Below are 15137 nucleotides of genomic sequence, written 5' to 3'. Positions count from 1 at the left end.
CCTTTTGATGGGGAGTTGGAGCATGGGAAATTGAGGCTCGAATTGAAATCAGAGGAAGAGAAATTCAAAAAATGTCAATGAAATAATTTGTCTTCAAAGTGAAAAAAAAATCTGTTAATGTTGTTATTTATGCATTGTTGTTGTTATTATTATGTTATTATCATTATTATTATTAAATATTTAATCTAATTAAACAAGATGAGTGTTTAAAATGCATTTTGGGGTTTAAATCATGACTTCATCTGTTTTGCATACATAGGTGTTAAAAGTTTAATGCTTTTCACTTTTGAAAGAGTTATATTTTTTAGCAATACACTGAAATTGCTTCTAGAGAGAAGTGCACCATTTGGAAATGAACAACATATATTTGTTATCAAATGCAATTTATTTGCTCATATTTTAACTTTCCAACTTAAAAAACTGCTTGATTGACAAAAAATTGCCCTTGTTTAACTTGAAAGAGCATACTTGTCATGTACTTTACACTGCGTCCCAAATTTCTCTCAGTTTATTACCAAATTTGGCTAGATTTCTCTCATTTGTTCCTGATTAGAATACAACCTGTAAATCAGTCAATAGGTTTTATTGAAAGTTCAACCTCATATCCATAACATTCTTCAGCCATTGAAATATGCTGATTATTTGCTGTTGCATAATATTTTTATTCTGTCTCACTTCTGCACACATCAGGCATTAAATTAAGAATTTGATTTTCTCATATAAAAATATTTAAGAAACTAAAACCCATAATCATATTTGTGTTGTATTAGCTATGTTTTAATGGTTAATTTTAAGAATCATAACATTATTTCTGCCTTAAAAAATAAAATAAAAAACTTGTTTAAATCTCAAAATTTAAATATTAAACATTAAAAAGCAAGACTACCTGCAGCTTTTGGTTTAGAAATTCAAATTTAAATTTAAAAGTATTTCTTTGCTCTCAAAGAAAAATTAAATGTTATTATAACTAATAAATTCTAATTCTTTATAGAGTTATTTTAGATAGTGATGGCTTTTGGTAGGAAATATCTCTTGAAAACATCCAACAAAAAACACTCCATTACTGGTTAGCAGTGTTATGAAGAGGACAGTTCGGTTTTCTAAGATTTTCTTGGTTATATGAAGACTTTTTCTTTTCATCGTCATCTCCAGCGGTGCCACAATCATCCCCAGAGGCAAACCAGACTTGTTCATCAGATTGTTGAGACTTGAACTGTCATCTGTCCTTGCTTCCTGCATAAAAGAATGAAAAATAAGAGAGTTCATACTCATACATGTCGTAGGGAAATGTGTAATTATCTTATTTACAGAAAAAAAATTAAGTTCCATTTTAGATCTTTAAGAGGTAAGTGTGCTAAAACATTTGTCCTAGTACATGCCCAAAAATGGCAAATTAGAGAATAAAAATAATTGGTATTGAAAGAAAACCCGGTACTGACACAGTTAATAAAAACATAAGTATCCAGATATCCTGAGAAAAAACATTGATTATAATATTGTAGCTATCTACCGCATATAAAGAGCAATGCATTATGTATTCACCTTGTCAATGCAATGAGCAGGTGGCTCGTCCATCCTACTATGGTCAACCAAAACAGCAGGAGATGCCTCAGCACTGCTCAGGTTATTTGTGTTCAATTGAGGAACTGTTGACGTCAGGGCCCAGAGGATAACTTTTCACAAGTGTGTGTGTGGGTATATATGTGTGTGTGCGTGTGTAGTCAGAGGAGACAGGTGAAGCCGAGCCCCATCTGTCATCATGGAAATAAAATGTAATAAAATCGTTTAAATTGCATTGCTATTTTCAAATAGCTATTTTTTACTTAGCTTAACTAATTCTGATTATTTTTTCTTAAAATCGCTGGATTTTTGCATTTTCCCACTAAAATGCTCAGAAGCGAAGCCGGTGATGATTATATATACTGATTTTCTCTCTCTCTCTCTCTCTCTCTCTCTCTCTCTCTCTCTCTCTCTCTCTCTCTCTCTCATATATATATCAGTGAGGTTTATAGTTGCTGAGGCAACGACTTAATACTTAATTACGATTAAGTATAATTAATCAGAATCGGATTTACACATCTGGAACCCTGCATGCTATTGTTTACATAATAAAATTTCGCGCATGCGTGCAATCGAGGAGGGCATAAAGGCTATTCCTTTACATGCCATCTATATCCCAACGCAGTCACAATGAGCGCCCCCAGCCATGAGGCACGAGAACTGCCTTCCTCAGGTTGAATCTGTTCTCTGCGTTTCTGATCACTCCTCAGCACACGAATCACATTACACACACTGTTGGTGACAATAAAAACACAGTACATTAAATAAATAGAACAACCATCCTGTTTGATAACAGGGAGCTAGCATGTTAGCGAGTTGCTAACATGTAAATAAATGGCAATTCCGATTTGCGGCAGAAGTTGTGCCCATAAATTATACAAAGCTTCATTTACACCATATAAATGCAAAATGTACCAATGTGGACTATGTATCATACATTATAATGAACTGACAGCTCTTTCTATGACTCGTCACATTGTGACGAAATCACGCACAAATCAGAGACTAAATTGCAGCAAGATTTTATTCCTACTGTCTCAACACTTAAGATTCCTCGCTCAAAGCAATAAAATGATATAAATTCTACTATAAAGTAAGAGATTACAATGAAAAATGCCAATTTTATCAGTTCCCAAAACGTGGGTTTTCTGCACAAATCCAGGTTGGAGAAATCCCCCTCCGCACCATTTTGCTTTTCGCTTACACACACGAAGCAGGAAGCTAGCGGGGAGGGTAATCAACTTGACTCGGGTGATCTGTGAAGCACGAAAGCGCCGTCGTTAGCACCTCATTCAAATCTTCTACCAACTCATTCAGAAAGCATGGGATGGGGTTTCAGGTTAATTTCGACCATGAAGTGAGGTTACAAAGCCAATATTTCCACGCGTATTTGATGACAGGGAATTTAAAGGGACACGCCCCTTTAAATCCGTCAGCTGATTTTAATTAGCCGTAAAACATTTTGGGCAAAACTTGTATGCGGGATAGTTTTCGAATGATGAAAGCCTTCTTTAACGGGCATTAAAAAAAAATAAAAATAATAATAATTAAAAAAAAGTCCTGCGTAGCGGTTGTTTACGGAGATAGCCTAAGTCGGGCTAAAGAGGTTTTAAATAAACTTTAGTGATAAAGCTGAGGCATGTTGTTATTTTAATTCATATTTGTTCTCTTGATTTTGCTTTTCTTTGTCATTTTCAGAAGACAACATGTAAACTTACAAATCAACCCAAACAAGCGAGAGGTTCATATTAAAATGACAAAATCATTAACATTTCTGGATGTTGCTGTGGAGAAGAGAAGCATCAGAGCAGATATAAGAATGAAACAATATAATTATTGTTAATATATGACTCGAAGCGTTAATCTTCCTATACCTACGAGTCTTTCTACTTTTTCTTGCATTTTCGGCAGCAGTCATTGTCGGTTAGCAATTCTTATAATTCTCGTAGCCATTCTTCAAGACAACTTCTTGAAGCTCATAAAAATACAATTATTCAGTATTAATCATTTTATTTGTGGCATTATTAATCATTATTTACTTGTGTTTGTATAGTTATATAAATATGTATTGATATTATTAAATAATGTATTTAATTTTGAACGGCTTTGTGCTTTGTAATATGCTGATCATACATCAATATCAGAATATTCCATTCCTATTGTTATAGCAGTAAGCATATTTAAATATGCTGAACTATGTAATAAAACATACTTAAAAAATACAATTGTTTATAAATGTAGCTTTGATAGATGTTTGAATATGGTTTCTAGTAACAAAAAGCGTGTTATGATCGATTAAACGCGCTGATACGCAGTGGTGGGAAGTAACGAAGTACTAGTACTTCGTTACTGTACTTAAGTACAATTTTCGTATATCTGTACTTTACTTAAGTAGATTTAATAATGGATACTTTCTACTTTTACTCCACTACATTTTACAGTAAGTATCTGTACTTTCTACTTCACTACATTTCTACTAAACTGTCGCGTTACTCGTTACATCCAAGTCGCGTTGTGTTTTTTTTTCCATTAAAATGTGAAGTTCAGGAATTTAAGGTGGCGCCGTAAAATCCGAGCAATAACGTGACTTAGTGTCTGTTGTCACCCATCGGCTCCACCTTTACTCGCACGCGGAGCTCCAGACATGCGCAGTGGTTTCCTCTGAGCGTCAGTAATGAAATAGTACGGAAGCGCTGCATAAATCATAAGATATGGCGACATGTAAAATCAGCAGCGCTTCGCTTTCACAGACGGTGGGACTTCGTCCAATTTTTAACGTCACTTGGAAGGAAAGCTTAAAGACAGGTAAGCTCCGTGGACGTGATGCTAGCAAAGCTAGCTGTATTGACTGAGACACATGTTGCATCTGCGATGACTGACATGTCGCAGATATGGGACAACGCTGTGACCAAAGTGCAATATTGTAATATGACATTCATGGACGATCCGATTCTTCTGGACGGATCTTGACTAAGTCCTATTGTACTGAAGCCTCAGTGAGAGCCGTTCTTTGTCCTTGTAATGCTCTGCATACACTGCAGTAGCCATTTTATTAAAATATCTTTATATTTAATTGGTGAATAAATAAAACAACAACGTAAGAACACAGAGCATGCTCATTGCTCTTTGTTTTCGTCACCTGTCATGGTGGCAGACGTTGCAGCAGGAGGGAGGATGAGAACAGTCACGGTGCTCCTCCTGCTTTGTTATTTCTTGCTTATTGGGCCTTGCACAGTGTTCATAGTTGAGCGTTGTTAATTGCTATGTTTAATGGTGCAGACAATTATTATTTCTGACATTGGCAATATGGGCAACCGCACAGGGCGTTATTTTTTTAGGGATGGCAGGAGACCTCTGTGGATTGTGGCACAGAGATGAAAGCAAAACAGAATGAAGAAGAGTTTGAATTGATACTGGTTAAATTTATTTCAGCTCTAAGTATTTAATATCTAGGTGGGAAAGTGAATCTTTCAGATCAATTTGAGAAGCAGTTTTGATAGGTGCACTAAATTTTATTGTCATGTAGCACAGGGTGCTGGTTTTGATTTGGTCTTGGGTTCGGTGGTCCAGACTACAACTCTGCTACGTGGCTCCTTGGTTCCATGTCCTCCTCTGCCAGTTGGATTTCTTTCAAAATAAATGTGTGGCAAAACAAGTGAAGTACATGTTATGTTAGGACAGGAGACAAGATGTTTCCATCCCTGAAATTATGATGCATAGAATCACATATCTAAGTCTAAACTATGTTACAGAGTAAACTCAATAAAAACATGTTTTATCTGTGGCATATGATCATATGATCAGTACACTTAATGATATTAGTGATTAGGCAATGCATTCAGCAAGTACTTTTACTTTTAATACTTAAGTATTTTTAAAAACCAGTACTTTTTTACTTTTACTGAAGTAAAATGTTAATGTGGTACTTTGACTTTTACTTAAGTACATTTTTGTCTGTGTATTGTACTTTTACTTAAGTACATTTTTTGAGTACTTTCTCCACCACTGCTGATACGTCATCGTGCCTGCTAAACACAGAACGCTGAGTGGGTGGACCGCTCCAAGATGGCCGCCCGAGATTTAGACGAGAGCTGTCACTCATCAACAGAGCGGTGTTTATGACAGTGATGAAGAAGTGCCAATTAATAAGAGTTAAATCTAATACATTTTGAACTTTGAACAAAAGCCACAGTAAGGCATGAGTAACGAAGGGAAATAAGGAGTCTATATGATTTGAATGTAATTATTTAAATTTTGCTTAAATGGTTTGCACCTCGGGGCCACCGTAGTAAAATCGATAATTTGGGTGTAATCCTAATCTAGCCCTCACTTAATTTTATTAACTGCGGGATGAAGGAAAAAAGACCTTTCAGTATGGATGCGACCATGACTCTGAGGGTGGATAATTTCTCCCAATGCCCGCCCTTGCTGAAGGTCCTGCTTTAGTGTGTTAGGTGCTCTGTGGCGAGAACAAGAGTACAAACAAGAACGCGTAAACCTGCCACGGCTTTATGGACATGCGCAGTTGAGTGGCTTTAAGTGGCGTTCCTTGAACGTCACATGCATTTTTGAGCGGGGTAAGCCCCTGCCGCCTCTCCCACAGTAAGTTAAAATTTTTCTATTTAATATTTTGTTTATGACAGTGATGAAGAAGCAGTGTTATTCAATGAAAATTATGCTAATACATTTTGAACTTTCAACAAATGCCAGAGGAAGGCATAAGTAACAAAGGGACTTAATAATTAGTCTATATAATTTTGAATGTTAGAATTAATTTTAAGGCGATAAAAAATAAATGCAGTTGTAAATGGTATGTTTCAAAACACGAGTTGTACACGAAACTTAAAACTGGTGCTAAATCTTTCTTGAATTGATTTAACAAGCTTGCAAAATCCACAGTCGTAATCAAAGTGGAAATATCCGAGTGCTCCTGAATGTCTCTGACGTTTTGCTTGGCGTTCTCTGCCGTTACGTTCTTCCTTCTTCGTTTGTGCCCAACAGGTAAGCGGTGTTTTAATGGGGTCTGTTGTAATAATAAAATTATAAACAATGAGAGACGGTTTCGTTGTCAAAGAGTTATTACATAATTGCTTAAGTGTGGATGTAACTTAATAAGATTGAAAACAGCTATATGTAGGTTTTTCTGATAGCAAACAATCATTAGCATATGCTAAAATTGACGGCTGCTGTATAACTCGAATGAAAACCAGTCTATTAAGATTGAAGAGGGTATTTCCAATTAACTTAATTTATAACCATGTATGTTAGTATTTGTCTTCATGGTCAGCTTCTATTCAGCTAACTATGTATAAAATTGCAAAGGTAATCTCGGAGTTAATTAGACTTTCCTGTTCAACTGAAACTGGGACTGTCAACCGTTAAGGGGCTGTTAGGCCGTTAGATAAACGTTGGTTTGTTCTTGGGTTGTGCCTTGTAGAGGTGGCTTGCAGTAATCAGAAAATGCAAAAGATGAAAGACGGTTTCATTCTTAAATATATTAATAATTGCTTCTTAACGAATCGCCATACCATAATGAAGTTATAGACAGCTAACTATCTTATTTCTTATAGGTGCCGACCGTTAGCATGACATGCTAACATTGACGCCTACTATATAACTTAACTGAAAACCGTTCTATTCAGAATGAGGAATGTATAATAATCAAATTAACCTTATGCAGTATAATTTTTATAATCTAATTTCTAACTATATATGTTAGCATTTGTCTTTATGTTCAGCTTCTACTCAGCTAACTAGTTAAAAAGAAATGGAACCGTAATAGTCACAGTTAATTGGACTTTCCGGTTAACCTGGAAATGTTAAGAATTAATGTAAAGAATATTAATCTGTTTGTAAACCCGATTTCTGTAGTGAGTTTATTAATTTATGTAAATATTCCAAGATAAATAGCTAATAATGAACTGTGCTTTCCAACGTGTTTTTTTTTTTTTTTTTTTATCAAGTCAATAATTGTGAGATAACACACAGTGTCTTTTCACAGACTGAAAGAAAACTGCTCACCGCTCACCAACGTGCTTTGGCTGGTAAGTACATTGCAAAGTTCAGCAGCCTGTCAAGCACAAATGCTTTTAACAATAAATTAAGGCAAGACTGGACATTTTATACTGCTCCTAATACATATGATAAATAATATTGATCTATTTGCAACTCGGATTCATAATATTTATGAACATATTTATTAAAATTATTTACTTTTTTTTATTCTTGCTATTATTCAAAGTGAAACAGCAAATAGTGAACAGTATCCATTTACCAATGTGTCCGGTCGTACTGGTGGTGTCTGTGGACCCTTGGATAACTTTGTCTATGTGTCTTTTCTCAGACAGAACCCTGTCCCGACGTCCTTTGGCTGGTAAGTACATTATTTTTTAAAGATAAACTGCTTCTAGATCACATCAGCAAACTGCATTCCAACATTCTCTATTTGGAAAGAATGAAAATATGACCAGATAGTGACAATGTGGAAAACCTGAAAATGTTTGACAGTTTCATTCTGAACTAACATCTCATGAACACAGAAATCTCACAAATTGAGATTGTTTAGATCAAAACTTAAAAGCTTTTTAGCAAACTTCCACATTTTGTTGAAATATTTTTTTTTCTGTACTGTGCTACCATCTTTGTGCAGTAAACCAATGTGTAATGTGGTGGTGATCTTATGGGCTGTCTAAAATCCATTTACATTACAATCTTAGACTAACATTTAAAAAAACATTTCTGTTAATTTAGAGTATCTTAAAACCAGACTCAATACATTTTTTAAAAATCTTCTCAGACAGAACTCTGTCTGAGAAAATAAATAAGTTGATAGTGTCACTCCCAACTCTTATCTTCATTGCTATAGCATTTCAGATGCACTAATTAAAAAGGCCCAATTAGGGACAAACGCTCACAGCAGTAGCAGAATGATGCAAACATAGGACTGCTGCTTTTTAAGTTTGTCAGTTTTGTGTATGTGCTCCTGTCAAATAAATTCAATAAATTCAACTGTTGTTTCCCTCCTTTCAGACTACCTAGACATTGCCCCCACTTCTGCTCAGTGAGGTGAGTACTAGCAATGTGTGGCTTTATTTGATTAAAAAAAGTTAGCTGTCACTGAACACCTCAGTGATTGTTTAAAAAAAACACTGAGGGTTGTGTACGTAGTTAAATGTACAAGACTTTAGCATCTTTAAACCTGTGTAAGACAGCTACTGAAAGTCATTTGATCAACAACTGGATATGATGACATCCATGTTTCTACATTTAAACCAGTGTCTGATTCTCATCACAATGTTTGAATTCATTCAGGGTCAGAATTTATGTGCTTTGACTTGCTTTTGATGGGCAGAATCAGTCTTTTGGGAGTAGGACTAACTGAAGCTACATGGAACATTTTTATTTTTTTAGAATAGAAATACTCTTTATTGTGTCACATGGAAAAATGTGAATGTCAACAGTAAGCAAAGAATACATAAAAAAGAACACCCTTTAATTGTTTGAGAAAGGAATGTTTGTATTTGGATTTGAATATCTGATGATAACCTAATTTATGTCACTTAGACATCTCTAATCAGACAGGTGTATGCTGCCACTTAAAAAAGAACCTGGTATTCGTTCTGAACATGACACGCTTATCTTCCAAGAGGTTGTTATGAGCTGACAAGTCCAGAAATGTTTAGATCAAAGCAGTTTGTGTACAGACACCAAAGAACCTTAGCGGATATGTGTTCTGGACCCCAGAATGTTTTCTGATCAGCTACTAAGAAAACGTTTTTACACTCCCTCACAGAGAGAAGTGGATCTAGACACCTTCCTCCCTGGTGAGCGGATGTTCCAACGTGGATCAGCCGAGCTGTCACAGCTGATCCAACCTGACGCACACACAATTTTAATAAAATCATATCTATAAACATTTGCCTTAAATTGGATCCAAACAGGATATGTTGGTTATGCTCACATGACAACCCTGTTGTCCAAAACCCTGTAAGAAGCATGACTCAGTACAGCAACAACCCTCTGAGTTGTTTGGTGGACTAATGATGAGGTTTTCTGTCTTGATGAGGTTTTCTGTCACTCACTTTAAGCTCTGATCAAGAAGGTCCAAAGCAACATTAAATTCTTCTAAAGCAGCTGCTGGCTCTTTTATCTGTTGGTATGCTGGGATACAGCTTATTTCGTATTGAATCAGTAATATCATAATCTACATTCATTGAATTATTTCAATAAAGGTCATGAAAACACAGCAACAACCCAATTCACACCACATAGCTTAGTACACAATAGTAGTAGCTATGCATCTCTGCAAGCTATGCATCTCTGCATAGCTTGAACCTTTTCAGATGAAATCTGACCCAGAAACTGCTCTGTTGAGAATGTTTCATTTGATGTCTCTTGTCTGTTCCTTGTCTCGCAGGTGTTCCACGGACCCGCTTTCTCTAACCACTGTCCGAAGCATTTTAATTTTCCAACTGTGTTTTTTCTTTTCCTCTGCTTTCCAACATATCTGGAAAACCATTTTCTGTGCATTTTCTATTCCATCCCTAAACTGACAAGCATTTCCACAAACCAGCATCCCAATAGGTGGCCTGGTTTTTCCGAATTCAGGAGCCGGTTTACCAGTAACCAGAGTTCCCTTTTTTTCTTCAACCATCAGTTTACTGCCAAATTGATGTTTGCCTGTCTCTCTTAATCTAGTTTACCAGTAACTAGATCTGTTTTCCCCTCACATCTTACGTCCTGTGACCTCTGAACAGTTGTGACATTTTCTGAATATCGTGGCATCCATTTTCTGAATCTCATATTGTGGCATCTATCATAAATGCATTTCATGTCATGTGAAATCATTTCTTGAACTGAGTTTACCAGTAACTCATCTGACTATCTATTGAGAACCTGAGAGAATCTCCCCTCTCACTGCTCTGTCTTTCCTATCTACCTCTCTCCGCTGTAAGAGTAAATAACTGGGAAGCTTGACACTAAGACGTCTTGTTGAGTAATAATTTAATAAGTTTGAAAAGCTTCCATTTCAAAATTGGCTGAAAATAAATAATTACTCAAACAGGTCAACTAAAAACTTGATCTGGATAAATTTTAAAATTGAAAACAAAAATTGTTTTCTACTGAAATACATTGCTCCAATTCTATTTGGACTTAAGTAAAGCTCTCGTCTTGTCTGGCGAAATAGACATATAGACCATTATTGGCATAAAGTTGAAAACGGTAAAAAGAAAAAACTTTGAAGTTTGGTATTTCTAAGACGTCTTTTTGAGTAATCTGATTTGGACCTGAAGTTTGAAAAAAGTTCTATTTCAAAATTGGATTATAATTTTCTATTTTAAATAATTTCTGAAACAGATCAGCTAAATACTTGATCTGTATACATTTAAGAACTGAATCCAAAATTAATCTACTGAGCTAAATATTGAACAAAATTCCAATTGGACTGAAGTAAAGCTCATTTCTTATCTGAGCTCCCTAATTTGTGTTCCTGCCTGCTGCTACTGACTTTGGACTGAACTTCAGGTTTGTTCACAGGTTTGTACTGACTAGCTGTTCAACACTAATACATTCATTGTATGTACATTGGTGTAGTTTTGTATTGTATCTGCTTATCTTGAGATAAAAGATCAGTAAGGACCATTGGAGTTGCTGCTTCCTGCCTGACCTGACCAGAATTTGAATCAACAATGCCTAGAAAGGGTCAGCGTTCTCAAGCTCAGAAGCTCAGAAGGCAGAAGGAGAAATGGTCTCAGAGTAATCAAGTGACAGGTACTGACCCTGAGAACAACAACCAGCAGTTTCAGAATATACTGTACGCTGATGTTACACAGAGACAGCTTGCTAGAGATGCGATGTGTGTGGGGGAGTCTTTGAAAGACAGCAGGTAAATGATAGAAGTGAAAACAGTTTATCTTCTGTGGTAGCACTATCTGACACCAAAACAGCTTTCCAGCATGATGCAGGAGATACAAAGCAAAGTGCATCACAGGTCTCTTATGCTGACACGGTGAAAAGGGATGTGGTTCTGCTCGGCAGTCTCAAGTTAATGTAGAACTACAGCCATCAGTGACACATGTGTGTGCCTCACGGAGTCAAGATTCGTTGAAATATGGAAAATACAGGAATAGTCAGTGTATGGCCAACAGTTTGGTGTTTCTGGCTTTTTTCCACGAAAATGAAACAATTACCAGACCAGATCTTGACCTCGTTCTGGATAAAGGTGATGCTGTGTACAGACAGGCTAGAGAAAGATTTCCTCGTAGCATCCATTTGGCAACTGATGAACTACCAAACGAGGTAATTGCACGCAGGTCAAGATATCAGGTGGACATGACTCCATTGCCAGTATGTGGAACATTTGTAGGTGGAGAGACTTATCCAAGCCTGGAAGAAGCATTGAGTAATTTGTCATCAGATGTACAATATGGGCTGCTGATCATGTCAGGCTTAGCTATTGCTGTTTTCAGAAGCAGATCTGGTGAATATGGATACTTTGACCCGCACACAAGGAACAAAAATGGAATGCCAATGACATTTAGTCTTTTAAACTTTGGCACAGCAGTGATGCTAAAATTTACCCATGTTAGTGACATGATTCACAGATTAAAGTCAATTTACACAATGCTTAATGTACCATCATCTTGTGTATTTGAACTCCAGCCCCTGTCATTTTACCAGAGAGGTACTTCAGACACAGTTCATACGTCTCCTCTGTTATATGAATCTGAGACACCAAGTGTTGTTCAACATCAGGTTGAGTGTGCTTCCCTTACACGAAACATTCCTGCTCTTGAGTCAAACATCAATGTTGAAGTCATGTATCCTGTTGCAAGTAGTCCTTTTGATGCTGTAATTGAAGGTGCATCTAATGCAATTAGTTTTATGTCGTCTGTGACACAAGAAAATACAGTACTTCCCATTACCAGTTCAGAAAGAAATGCAACAAGTGCACTTTTGGAAATGTCTTTGAAACTGTCAAAGTGCCCTAAAGTGAAAAGAAAAAAGATGAAGATGAGACTACTTATGATTGAGAAACCGAGACAAAGAAAAGAGAATCAGAAGAGGAAGGAAAGAGAAAACTATGCTTTAAGGGAGTCCTTCAGAGCAAAGAAAAGATCTTATTCTCGCAGGAAGTTTCAAAATAACCCTGAAAGAAATCAAAAGAAAAACCTGTACATGAAAAATCTGTATAGACAGAGTTCTGAGTTTAAAGAGAAACAGAGATCACGCATCAGGACAGCATACAGGGATAATGAAAAATTTAAACAACGACAAAAAGACTATGTCAAAAGTTGTTACAGAAATAATCTTGTATATCAAGAACGACAGAAAAGCTACATCAGAAATTCATACCAAAATAATCTAACATTTAGACAGAAACAGAGATCTTATGTGACTGAGCTTTATGCAAAAAACAAAGAATTCCGGCTGAGACACAAAGAGAGGATGAAAAAACTGATGACAGACAGATACCATGGTGATAGTTCATTTAGGACAATGCATAACATCAGATGTGCAATTAAATTAAAAAAAAGATACAGACAGATGAAAAGATTCCCTCAGAGAGAAACAGAGAACCTTAAAATGCATGTTTTACAAACTGATACGCCAGAGAACAGACTGATTAATGAAGCCATTTCAGTTTTCAGATTAAATATAAAGGCTGGCCCTACTTATGTGTGCACTGTGTGTCACAAGTCCTCGTTTCCCAACCAAGTAGAACTCTGTAAAAGGTCAAATTATGTAAAGAAACCAGATGTGGTTGAACAGTGTCTAACAGACAAGTATGTTCATGTTTGCAATGAAAGCTGCACGGATAGACAGTGTACAGTTCCTCATGAGAGAAGTCAAGCGTGGATTTGTCACACATGCCACAGACATCTAAAGAAAGGATGCATGCCACCCTAGCAGCAGCAAACAAACTTGACTTGGCAGAAATTCCCAGTGAACTGTCAGATTTGAATATTCTAGAAAGACACCTGATTGCTAAGTGCATTCCGTTTGCAAAGATCATTCCGCTTCCAAAAGGCAGACAAAGATTAATAAGGGGCAATTTTGTGTGTGTACCTTCAGAACTTCAAGAAACAGTCAATGCCTTGCCCAGGCTTCGGAGTGAGTCCCAAGTGATGCGAGTAAAATTGAAGCGACGTTTGTCCTACAGGGGTCATCAACTTTTTCAGACAGTAACCTGGTCTAAACTAATCTCTGCATTACTAAAACTGAAGCAGATTCATCCAGAGTATCGGGACATAAATATTAGACATGAAGCTGAGCTTTGTGACCCTACACTTCCTGATAATGATGACGATGATGATGACGATAGCAAAGTAAGTATGGATGAGGATGACTATGATGAAGCAGATCTGATGGAAATTGACGAGTATGAAAAAAATGCTTTATGTGAGGCAGAAAATGAGGCGGAAAATGATCAGGACAGTGATTGTGAACAACTCCAGCCACAGATGAATGATGGAGAAGAAGGTGATTTGCCAAATGGAGGATTCGCTATAGAATCATGCCTTCAGCCTCCTGACATATCAGAAGAGATACTTTGTTTCTCTGAAAGTACATACTGCTTAGCCCCGGCACAATCAAATTCACCCGTCAGCTTTTTTAAGACCCCAAATTTGGAATCCATGAGCTTCCCGGTACAATTTCCAACATCAGAGAACACTTTGGACACAAGGAGACTCATTAAAGTGACACCAAGTGGATATTTCAAGTCACGGCTATTTCATGTTGATAATCGCTTTGCCAGAGACCCAATATACTTGTTTTTTGCACAGTTTTGACAGAGATACACTTGGCTAACAACAGCATGACGATTCAGCTACGAAAAGGAAAGACCAGAACCAGAGATGGTCGCAGAATAACCTCAGGTATGTTGCAGGACAAACGAGAGGTTGAGAAACTGGTGAGGAATAAAGACGCCATGAGATTCATGCAACCTCTAAGAGGTACTCCAGCATACTGGAACAGAGCAACAAAAGACTTGTTCAGTATAATTCGTCAAATTGGCACCCCCTGTTTTTTTGTCACGTTTTCAGCTGCAGAGTTCAGATGGCCTGAAATCATTCAAGCCATAAAGAGGCAACAAGGTGAGGAAATTGATGTCGACGCTCTTGACTGGACCGCCAAGTCTGAGATTCTGCGATCCAATCCTGTCACCTGCATGCGTTTATTTGATAAGCGAGTTGAGGCACTTTTCAGAGATTTGTTGCTGTCAGATGCTCAGCCTTTGGGAAGAGTGATTGACTATTTTTACAGAGTTGAGTTTCAGCACAGAGGAAGTCCACACATCCATGCGATGCTATGGGTTGAAGGAGCTCCACAGCTGGATGAGTCAGACGATCAAACTGTGTGTAATTTTGTTGATAAATACATCTCGGCACAGCTTCCTGATCCAGACAGAGAACCAGAACTGTATCGGAAAGTTTCTGAAGTTCAGAGGCACAGTAAGAATCACACCAGTCTTGTTTCAAGAGTGTGAACTCTGGTTGTCGATTTGGTTTTCAAAGCCCCCTGCAGAAACACAGTGATCTCCAGACCAGGTGAGAACAATGACACTGAAACTG

General features: G+C 37.0%; 1 long non-coding RNA gene across 1 annotated transcript; it reads left to right on the top strand.

Moving 5' to 3' along the window:
• The first annotated feature begins 6514 nt into the window (after nucleotides 1-6514).
• Nucleotides 6515-9692, top strand: LOC145548782 (uncharacterized). The gene is made up of 5 exons (XR_014084775.1): nucleotides 6515-6561; nucleotides 7562-7604; nucleotides 7904-7933; nucleotides 8590-8625; nucleotides 9353-9692. It is a non-coding gene; the product is annotated as an uncharacterized LOC145548782 (long non-coding RNA).
• The last annotated feature ends 5445 nt before the right edge of the window (nucleotides 9693-15137 follow it).

This window comes from Poecilia reticulata, chromosome 18, assembly GCF_904066995.2.
Source record: "Poecilia reticulata chromosome 18, P_reticulata-male-v2, whole genome shotgun sequence".
Taxonomy (NCBI): domain Eukaryota; kingdom Metazoa; phylum Chordata; class Actinopteri; order Cyprinodontiformes; family Poeciliidae; genus Poecilia; species Poecilia reticulata.
This window is presented reverse-complemented; position numbering and strand designations above follow the sequence as displayed.